We start from the raw sequence: 11,212 nt of genomic DNA, 5'->3' as shown, positions 1-11,212 counted from the left end.
AACAAGGCAACGTTTTGATCTTTTCTAGCCTAGTCTGCTCAAAACGAATGAATCAATTTATTGTTACCACTACCAGACGTCATTTGTCTTCGATTCTCTGCCGCGGCGGCCGCTTTTTTGATGGAGTCAAAAAGCAAAAAACGCCGTGTGTATGAGATTCGGCGCGCGTTAAAGATCCCCAGGTGGTCCATTCATCCGCAGCCCTCCACTACAGCGCACCTCGTCGCCTGCGTTGAGTCGGCGAATTAAAAACCTACAATCAATCAAATAAGTTTTCCAAATCAATGCACGTGGTGTCTTGTGTTTAACGTCGGTGCGGTGAAACCGGTATTCGAGTATTTTTTCAAATTTTACTACCTAAACGCACCTCCTATTACAATCGAGGGCGTGCTAGAATTGTACGCTTATAGTAGATTTTATAGAAATTAGTCTATTATTGGGAATGTTAGCAGGTGAATGAAATACTGAGGCAATTTTATGTGAAGTTACTCCATGCAATTTTCAAATAAAAGTTTACCTGCAGGAAAAAGTTTTGCCACGCAGGAAGAACAGTTGTAGACTATTAGAGAAACAGTGCCTTCCTGCAGTTTACAGGGAACTTGTTATCGGCTTGGCAGAAATATTGTGCACACATTGCTCGAAAAGGGACGCTTGTGCCTCAAAAAGTGTAAGAGCACTTGCAGATAGTGGCTAATAAACTAGCAGCTTGAGAGCTGAGTAAACGGACAGCGAAATTTACCTTGGGAACTTCATTTGGTTTCGGGTGTGAGTTTGAGTGTAGAGGGCTTCTTTGGAAGGGGGCCTGAAGTATTATGTACAGGAGCTAGAGGAAGAGGAAGTAGCCAAGATTCCTCACCCACGTCATCACCCACACCCCCATAACCTGTGTTGTGGGGTGCAATCCGTGAGTAACGGCCCAAACAGTGAAGAAAACGTTGAGGACTATCTTGTGAAGGTGGTTGGAGCACATTAGTCTTGTGCATGTTTTCTAACCATGAGCATGCCTTAATTAAGGACTACAATGGCAACATTCTGCGAGTTTAGCATGGTGACAAAGTGAAAAGTTTTTATTTATTTGCAAGTGCTGCGGGCCCTACACATTCATAAGTAGCGTGAAAACACATTAACGCTCTGTGGAAATACAAGAGTTAGAGAAACATTGTCGCACACAGGGTACATTTTGCTTGACCTAACTACATTTCCTAGAAAAAATCTGCCCTGTATATATTTCACGCAGTCCACCATAAAACAATCCAATCTAGTGACCATCAATAGACTGCAACATTGTTTTTATACGTGATTCCTTATTAGCTATGAGAAAGCTAATGTCAAATGTATTGCTCCTCTTAAAATTCAGTTGGACATTTCTAGCTATAGACCTCAGTATGGGTTCATAAAGTACTATAAAAGTACGACTTGGCCGTCAACACGGTCAGAACGGAACTATTCAGGCATCCTGCATTTTATGCTGTAAGTTGCTGGTCCTGGGCTACTACTAAGGTTAATTTACTAGAAAGGCTACTACATAGGTTAAAAGGGAAGCAGCTAATTTTTGTAGCAGATATTTTTAGGCAATTTACGAAAGTTGTCTTGCATGCAGTTCTGGGCACATCTGCTCTTTTATATTCAACTCACAAAGGTATAAAGACACTAATGGTAGACTTGCAACTGCTATAAGTTGAAGTTTTTGCTGTGTTTTGTGCACGAGTTGAACATGTCATCTTAGAAAACTTCTAATTTATTTTATTCGACCGTGTATTTAAGAAATTTAGTTGAACACGTTATCTCGTAAAACTTCTAATAAATTTTATTCGACCATGTATTTAAGAAGGCTTTATTTAGTAATATTTAGCATTTTTCAGGCATGTGTGTGATGACTGAATTAGGGCATACTGTGTTTTGATGGAGACGTAAATACTGGACTTGGAATGTGACCTCTGCAAGTAAGGCCTACAGCCAGACTTTTTTTGTGCTTCAGTCATTATGTGTGTTGGGACATAATGCAATGTAAATATTGTTGTACCTCGGCCATTCTTGGCTGTGTCTAGTGGTACTCTGTGCCTGAATGTTATGCATTTTTTGTAATGTTGTGCATATTCTGGTTTGTTTGGTCATGCAGTTGACATATATCTGGTCTTTATTATTACTGCACAGTTTAGTTCAATTCTGTGTCATTTTTCTACTTAGGAATTTTTTCACTGACAGCAAGAAAATCTCGTTTGGAGGGAAGCTGTGTTCCTGCCTCTCCTGCCAACCACCAGACCAATCATGGTGAAGGGTGTGCCACCACAACGCCTCACATCTGCACTGTTTGCAAACAAGCCTACAGTACAAAACGCAGCCTGGCCCTACATATGAGAATTCACTCCAGCAAGGACTCCCACGTGTGTAGCATGAGTTATGAGCAATCTACATACAGAACTACCCCGGTTAGTCATGAAAGTGTACACTCTGTGAGAGTTGCTACGTGTGCAGTATCTGTCATTACATCTTTCCTGTTGAGAGGTGTTATGTGTGCAGCACCTGAAATAAGACCTTCACTTCGAGATACAATCTGGTTGTTCATGAAAGACTGCACTCTGGCGAAATGCCTTACTTGTGTAGGATCTGTAAAAGTGTCTTTAATACTAGCAGCCAACTAGATTGTCATGAAGAAATGCACTCCAATGAAAGGCCTTACGTGTGTAAAGTTTGTCAGAAAAGCTTTAAGAAAAAATGCAATCTCGTTGATCATTAAAACTGGCACTGTGGCAAAAGACCTTATGTGTGTAACATCTGCAAGAAGAGCTTTCCTCACAAATCCACCCTGGTTGCTCATGAAAGAGTGCATTCTGGTGAGAGGCCCTATGTATGTGGCATCTGTCAGGAGAGTTTTACTCAAAAATACAGCCTGGTCAAGCATGAAAAAGTGCACTCTGGGAAAAGCCCTTACGTTTGTAGTATCTGCATGAAGAGATTTATTGAAAAAAGCAACTTGAGCAGGCATGAAAAAGTGCACTCAGGTGGGAAGTCTTACATGTGCAGATTCTGTCCGTATACTTGTTCTGAAAGGGCCTCCCTAGAAAGGCATGAATTATTGTACCCTGGAAACATCTCCCAGACCAGCTTCGCTAACAGACCACTGTGGTGTTTGCGAAGGGCGTAAGAAGCCCCGGCAGCACCACCGTACGAAAGACCTTTACTGTACACAACACATCGAATATATACATAAAGGACAGAGGCGCCCCCTGGGGGTGAAAGAACACAAAGTAATACCGAAACTGAATATAACATACTCCCTCCCTTATATTTAGTGATTACTTGTTAGTAAGTGTTAGAAACCTCTATGCATGCACTGTACATGTTTACATGCTGTATACACATACATATTTACACTACATACACACTGTGCTATACACACAGACAACTAGTGGGTCTGATAGTCCTTGAGCCAGGCCGGTGGCCGGCGCTCTCGGGACGGCCGATGGGGACGCTGCGCGGCCAGAGATGGTAGTGAGCTCGTAGAGCTCTGTAGTACGCCAGGAGACCGCGGTTGCGGCCTAGGAGAAGGTGGCTGCAGCATGGCAGGTTCCGGTACAGACAGCTGCGGATCAGGAGCAGGCGACTGCGGTACGGCAGACTGCAGTACGCCAGCAGGCGGCGGCTGCGACCCGGGAGAGGGCGGCGGCGGCAGGGCAAGCTGCGGCACTCGAACCGGAAGCTGCGGCGCAGGTAGCTCCGAACGTTGGTATGGTGGATTCATGCCCAGCTCGGGAACCCGGGAAAGCTTGGAGGCGTTCCATGTGCGACCATTTGCAAGTCGGAAAGAGGCAGGTCCCCTCTTCTCCAACACTTGAGTTGGCGAGGAAAAAGAGCGATCTCCCTTGAAGCGAACAGACGGCTTCTTGAAACAAACAAAAACACCCACAGCTATCTTATAGGCTCGTTAGCAGCTCTCATCCGATCCGTGTACTCCTTGCTGATTTACTGTGGAAGCCGGACCCGTTGGCGCAGTCGTGCCAGTTCTTTTGCTAGGACTTTTGCAAATGCTGGTGCCAAAAACCCCACGACATCCAATCTGGTTCGGGGCATTCACCCATTCAGCAAAACTGCTGGTGCAATCCCAGTGGTAGCCTGTGGAGTACAGCGGTAAATAGCAAGGCAGTCCATGACTGCTTGTCGGATAGATCACCTTTCCAGGTGTAAAACTTGGATGAAGTTCTTCAAAGTTCGATTGAACCTCTCGACTTGGCCATTCGCCTGGGGGTAGTATACAGACAAATGAGACAGCTTGATGGCTCGGTTTTGATGAAAGGTGATAAATTCACGCGAAGTGAACTGCGGCCCATTGTCGCAAACAATCTCCTCCGGGTATCCTTCACGGGCAAAAACACTGGTTAAGAAGTCTTTGACGGTGCTTGTGGCCACTTCGCTGCAAAAATATATCTCTGGCCATTTGGAATAGTAATCGGCCAATGTTAAAGCAAATCGGCTATTGTGAGGTGCATGCTCCAACGGGCCAACAATGTCTAGGCCCAGTTTCTGCCAAGTATTTTCAGGCCAGTCAACAGGCTGCAATGGCACTGTTGATGTTTTGGCAGACGTATCTGCCTCCAGGCAGATGTGACAGTTTTTCACGGCAGATTCAGCTTGTTTGTCCATTCGTGGCCACCAGAACAGCTGACAAAGTCGCGCCTTTGTGCGCGTGATGCCCGGATGTGTCTCGTGGGCGATGGCGATGAACTGAGCCGTGAGCGAGGACGGAACAACGAGGCGCTCTGCGCTCAGAAGGTCATCAACAACAGAAAGTTCTTCGCGCACAGAGTAGAAAGGTTTTGCCTCCTCTGGTACGGACTTTTGTGGTGGCCAAGAACCAAGCACGAACGACTTGACCGTTTGCAGACCACCATCATTGAGGACGGCTTGCTTGAATTCTTCCTTCGTCACGCAAGCCGGCTCGACCAACGACACAATTTCTTCTTCCTTGGCCAGCTCTGCCTCCGCAGTAGGAGCTGGCAGCCGTGAAAGAGCATCTTCCACCGCGTTGGTGGACCCCTTGCGGTACACGACAGTGAAATTGTGACATAGGAGTCGTGCACTCCGGCGGGCAATTCGGAGTGGCCTTCTTCCACGTCCTTGCGACAACAGCAACGATACGAACGCCTGATGGTCCGTTCGAATCTTGAAATGGCGACCCAAATGGTAAGTGTGCCATCGTTCGCCTGCCCAAATGCATGCCAATGCTTCGCGTTCACCAACCGAATACTTCCTTTCCACTGATGACAAGGTACGAGACGCGAAAGCAACTGTGCGGAGCTCGTGGCCATTTTGCTGCTGCAGGACGGCTCCCAGCCCACAGTCGGAAGCGTCGGTCGACACGATGACTGGAAGTGTGGGATCGAACATGTGCAGAACTGTACTTGAAGAGAGCATTTCCTTAACCCTCCGAAAACTGCTATCTGCTTCGGCTGACCATATGAATGGCTCATTCTTGCGGAGTAGGACGCGCATATGCTCGACCACCTGGGCCAAGTGTGGAACGAACTTGGAATAGTATTCTACCAGACCCAGGAATGAACAGAGGGCGGCAATGTCTGTTGGCACTGGAGTGCTAACTACCGAGTCTACTTCCTCTGGAAGCGGCGAGATACCTTGCGCCCTTATTTTATGACCTAAGAAAGAAAGTTCTGGAATGTCGAAGGGGCATTTGTCATTCAATTTCAGGCCTGCGTCCTTGACTTTCGGCAAGACCGTTGTTAGGTTCGAAAGATGTTCTCCTGCACTTCTGCCAAAGACTATCATATCATCACTGTAGAACAACACACCAGGGCAGCCACCAAGAATTGTGGCCATCATCTTCTGAAATGCCGCTGGGGCAGAAGCTAACCCACAACAAACTCTTTTGAACCGAAAAGGGCCTTCATGTGTGATGACGGCTGTCAGGTCCCTGCTGTCAGGGTGCAAAAGAACCTGATGGTAGGCAGAAGCCAAGTCAAGTTTTGAGAAGTGTGTCGCGCCTACCAATTGAGGCATGAAGTTCCTCTGTATGAGGCAACGGGAAGCTGTCTGGTACAATAGCCTTGTTAGGCTCCCGAAGGTCAACGCAAATCCTGATGCTGCTATCTTTCTTGTCAACGACAACAATGGGCGAAACCCATTCAGAAGCATCGACACGTTTGGTGATGTCAAGGCTCTACAACCTGTGAAGTTCATCTGACACTGGTTCTCGAAGCGAATATGGAAGACGGCGAAGCTTCGAAGATACCAGCTGCACGCCTTGCCGATCTTTACATGATGCGTGAACCGCTTAGCGAGGCCTAACTCCGGACTGTACAGTGAACCGAAGTTGTGTGCCAAGGCTTGCAGAAGGTTTGCTTGCCTGGATTTCTCTATTAACCCCGTTGGAATGTGACATGGTGTCGGGTCATTGACACGCGGTGAATGGGCAACGGACGTGTGCAGGCACTCGAGATTGGAGCCCTAAATTCGAAGATTTATGGCCGTCATGCCGTCAAGGCCACTCAGACAGGTTCCTTGGCGAACGATGGAGAAATGAAGTGGGGCAGAGTACCCTTTAAATAGAACGTTTACCTGGAAACAGCCTAGCACGGAAATTGGACAATTACAGGGGTGAGACAGCTGCGCGTATTGCGCAGTTTTGATACAAATTTGTTTTCCTGCGCCAGACTGCTCCAAAAGCTTGAAAATTGCAAAAATTGCGCCAAACTGCTTCGAAACAGTCTGAGAATCCAGGATTTTAAAGCTCCCGTCAGTTTCTGTGCGGAAAATGCTTACTGATGGCATAATTTTCCAGTACCACCAAGGTGATGCTGTTTGTCAAGGTAATTGATTGATCACTCAATAAAAAAACCCGCTAAAATTGACCCCGAAATAGTGTTTTCGAACGTAGCAATGTCGGGTTGGCAACGTTATATTCTGAAGTTTTTTAAAGTTTCCTCATCGAAAACCATTGGAACGTCTTGTAAAAAATACTTATGTGTGCTAATGTGCAAGTTACTTGTGCAAGTTGATGACAAAACAGCAAATTTCGGAGCGCCGTATCTCCGGAACGACATCACTAGGCGCCGCCATCTTGATGTGGTGAAGATTGGGAACATGGCCTCTGGGCCAAGCAATTGTTCGTGGTTCAAGCAGAGGGCCCTTCGCCGATTTCTACCGTGGTTTTGGTTATGGGGGTGGCTGGGTTTACATTTAGTAGTTTGATCTGTTGCGGGAAGTTCGCGATTCGAAAGACGGGAGTTCATCAAAAACAAAGGCGTGCCCGCGAATTCGCCGTGTTTCGGCCTTGAGTGTGAGGCGCTGTGCGTGGTTGAAGTGAAAGTTCGGACTCATTGTGGTGTTAGAAAACGCCGAGCTATGGCTACTTTTGCCAGCGAGCTTGCGGGCGCCGGGAGTAGGATGATCGACATTTCAGAAGTGGTGGCGCAGGCTACATCGCCGCAAAATGTTCAATCAGTGTCCGAAAGCGGGACAGGCTATTATTGCACGCTAGTAATAATGGTTCATCTATCTGAAGTGAAACTTAATGCCAAGAGGGAGGAGGCTAAACATACCAACGTTACTCAAATTATGATCGTAGTGAACGTGCACTTTGGGAATTGAAATGGGGGCTACGACTGTCACCTCGTTTTGCACAACTTTTGCCGTGGCTCTACACTTGTGCGTAAAGCCCCGTCTGGGAATACAAAAATAATAATTTAGGCATTTACGTGACGATAAAAATGCCTTACAATTGCTTACTTTTTCAATTCGATATTCTCAGCGGCATTCCACGCTATCTATACATTGAGCCTAAGCATTTAAAAATGGTTTCTAAAAAGGTAGTGCAGTTCGTACCTTGTGATACTCTGGTAGAAAAAACCTTATTGAAAGGCTGTTTCAGTGTTATGTACGTTCAAAACCAATTAAAAAGTGCACTTTTCCCTCATGAGTTGTCAAAAATTTGATTTTTTAGGCTCCTAAGAGGACATACTAAATGTCGTTGTTCTGCTCCAAATCAAGATTCTGCTCCAAAATCGAGATTTCACTGCTCCAAAAACTGCTCCCAAATCTGATTCAGCTGTCTCACCCATGCGCTTAGAATAGTCAAACAAGGTGACATGGGGAGCTGGTTGGAGCAAACCGCTTTGAAAATGTCGGCGAAATTCTTGCTCCGACAAAATTGAAACAGACGACCCTGAGTCAACAAGGAATGCGAACCTGACATCCGCTACGCGCACTTGTATGGACATTGTGCTCTGAGCGGGATGCTGGACAGTAAAAACTCGCTCGGTACTTTCATCTGACAATGCATCGTCATCGAATCCAACTTCACGAACCCTGCCTTGCATTTGTCGCTTGCGGTTGCATACTTTCTGAAAGTGGCCCTTGATAGAACAAAATGAGCACTTCTGTCTCTGCGCTGGGCACTGCGACGCTGATGCGCGGTGATTCCGCGAGCCGCATCGGAAACAGTGCGGTGAAACGGACCGCCTATCTCTGTCTCGCCGAGGGGGGCGGTGCCCCTGCGGCGCACGTAAACCGCTCTCGCTCCTTGGAAAGTTCTGCTGAAAATGCGCTTGTGGCTGTGAACTGAATTTCTGAGAAGAATGGCAATACTGGGGCCGACGCCGCACAGAAACAGGCTCGACCGAAGCAGACAATTCATTCAGCTCTTCAGTTACTTGCTCAAACTGAAGAGCGATCCGCCCTGCGCTCTCGAATGAAGGGGATGAACCCTCGAGCAGCAACCGTTCACGTACGCGGTTGGAAGCAACGCCAGCAACAAATCGGTCCCGCAGAGCATCATCTTGTGAAGCGAACGAACAATGCGAAACCAGCTCCCGTAAAGCAGCAAGAAAGTCATGAACGGACTCGCCTGCGCGCTGGCTGCGGCGGTGGAAACGATGACGCTCGACGACGACGTTACACGACGTCGAAAACTGCTGCCGTAAGGCGATGAGTGCAGACTCGTACTCGTCAGAAGCGGGCGCGGGAGGATTCTGTTGACTGCCGGTGCTGCGGCGCTTGCTGGTGCTGGTGCTGCGGCGCTTGACCCTGCAGGTAAAGTCCAGTAAATACGCTGCCCTTCCACCCCCAAACTATCCAGAAGAATGGCCTTGCGTCGCTCTGGTGGGGACTCAGCTGCTCCGGACGCTAGAAGGTAGACTGTTAAAGGGGCCCTGAAAGACGTTTTGAGCACACTAAATGAACTAGCGTAATGGTTAGATTGAGTCGTCAACGTCATCTGTGCCAAGTATTACTCGTTTACGCGCAGCGGAAAGCTCACACTTTTGTTGCAAAGTTTGTCGCTTTTTTCTCACCCTTCCCTTCGTGTTTTTGGGCGCCGCCATCTTCACAAGTCTACATCATCGATTCCCAGATGTTCGTCATGAGCTAGACATCCTGCTATTGGGAGACTTTTTCACGCACTTCCGCCAAAGAGATAAGTCGTCTGCTCAGCGTCGGCTCGCCGGCTCATCTGCCAGCGTAGTGCAGGAGTGCTTGGACATTTAACGACAAACGAAACAACTGTAAACAAACGCTTAACCATTCGTATTGAACACAACACGGCATAACACGACATAGATATTCTCTTACCTGAGTACGTTCTATAAAGAAAGCGTTGAAGCCCCGTGGCACTTCTTTCGTGCAGTCGCAGAGAACGCCCTGAGCCGAATGCCCGGGTTTAACGCACACATTTTATTCAACTTCAAAACAATCTAGAGATGAGTTTCAAACGAACACAACGTCACAACATGCGTTGTAAGTCTGAACATGTTGCAGACGACGGATTGCCTCCGCCTGCCCGTAATAAATTCGGCACTAACCTCGCACGTGGTTTGCGGGGACGAACAGCAAGTCACTTAACTCTGGCGCACAAGCCGAGATGGCTTTTAGCCACGCACACTGCACATACCCCATGCGAGGTTGAGTCGTACGTCGCTCTAGAAAGATAATCCAGGCCATGGGAAGCATTATCCACCCGCAGAAGGACAACGTCGCATTTCATCGTGAAACAAAGGCGTCCACAACACACACACCATCGCCTCCTGTACTGCCAAACGCCTCTCGCACTTCCCAATGGGAGTGAGTGGTACGCCTGCAGTGCCCACATGTCGCGAGGCGGGGCCCCGAGCTGAACCCGTTATCACGGAACCGTAACTGACTTCTAGAGCGGTTTGTGCCTTGTTGCCAAGGCAAACGATGCTTGAGATTGTCAAAGAAATGGCGCTCGCTCCAGCGCTAGAAAGCTCAGAGCCGCGGCGGAGCATGTTTTGCCAACGTTGCCGCTCTCCACCACGCGTCGCCCCAAGCGGAACTGGTCACATGATTGGAGCGTTTTGTGCACGGGTTCTGTATCGGTTTAAAATGTCTTTTTCACATGCCGCCGGCAGGAATTACCACCGCCACAAAATAAGACCCGGCACCAGCGGGGCCACATCTGATACGGCCCTTTTTGGATAAACAGTGCGCGGTGCATCAAAGAGAACGAGCGCACGATCCTCCCCGTGCGGCTGCGAGTTCGCCGCCGATAAAAAGTCACGTGCCTTGAGCAGAGTGCAGGATTCATGGTGTCAACAAAGCTTGCCCGTAGCAGACGCCAGTATGAGCAGCGCAATAGCGGAAGTACGTCACCGCTGCGGAGCGCAGCATCATGGGAGGGAAGGCTCGCCGCCATCAAGAGCGGACAGCAAGTTGAAAGGAGGAGGAAACGCGGAGCGACGATAATGCGCGGTTTTTTATTTACGATTTCTCAGCTAATACTCATCGCTTTAACAAAATTCTTGCGGGAGGAGATTGCTAATACATTGCTTTATTTGGTTACATGTACATGTATGCATCGGCGGAAGGTATTTCAGGACGCCTTTAAAATCTGCTCCCACTCCTCCCATTGAAGTGACGGAAGGCCGGGCGCCGGGAGGAACGGCGGCGGCGGTGCAAGGCCGCAGAAACTCATGGCGGGGCAGATCCGGACGGCACTCGATGCTGAAGGTAGCTTGACGTGTTGTTATCCCATCCTCGTCGCCAGTGTGGTGTTTGCGAAGGGCGTAAGAAGCACCGGCAGCACCACTGTACGAAAGACGTTTATTGTACACAACACATCGAATATATACATGAAGGACAGACGCACCCCCTGGGGGTGAAAGAACACAAAGCAAAACTGAAACTGAATATAACAACCGCCACTTAAGACATATGAGAAAAGGCACACCAGCAAAACACCCACTTC

At 48.1% G+C, this 11,212-nt stretch overlaps 1 pseudogene; it reads right to left on the bottom strand.

Moving 5' to 3' along the window:
* Positions 1 to 3,390: 3,390 nt before the first annotated feature.
* On the bottom strand, positions 3,391 to 10,939 carry LOC144159734 (uncharacterized; annotated as a pseudogene).
* Between the last annotated feature and the right edge of the window lie 273 nt (positions 10,940 to 11,212).

The sequence above is a fragment of the Haemaphysalis longicornis genome, unplaced genomic scaffold (assembly GCF_048455015.1).
Source record: "Haemaphysalis longicornis isolate Haplotype H1 unplaced genomic scaffold, Haemaphysalis longicornis Haplotype H1 scaffold_10, whole genome shotgun sequence".
NCBI lineage: Eukaryota > Metazoa > Arthropoda > Arachnida > Ixodida > Ixodidae > Haemaphysalis > Haemaphysalis longicornis.
The sequence above is the reverse complement of the archived record's forward strand: the minus strand, read 5'-3'. Positions and strand labels throughout refer to the sequence as shown.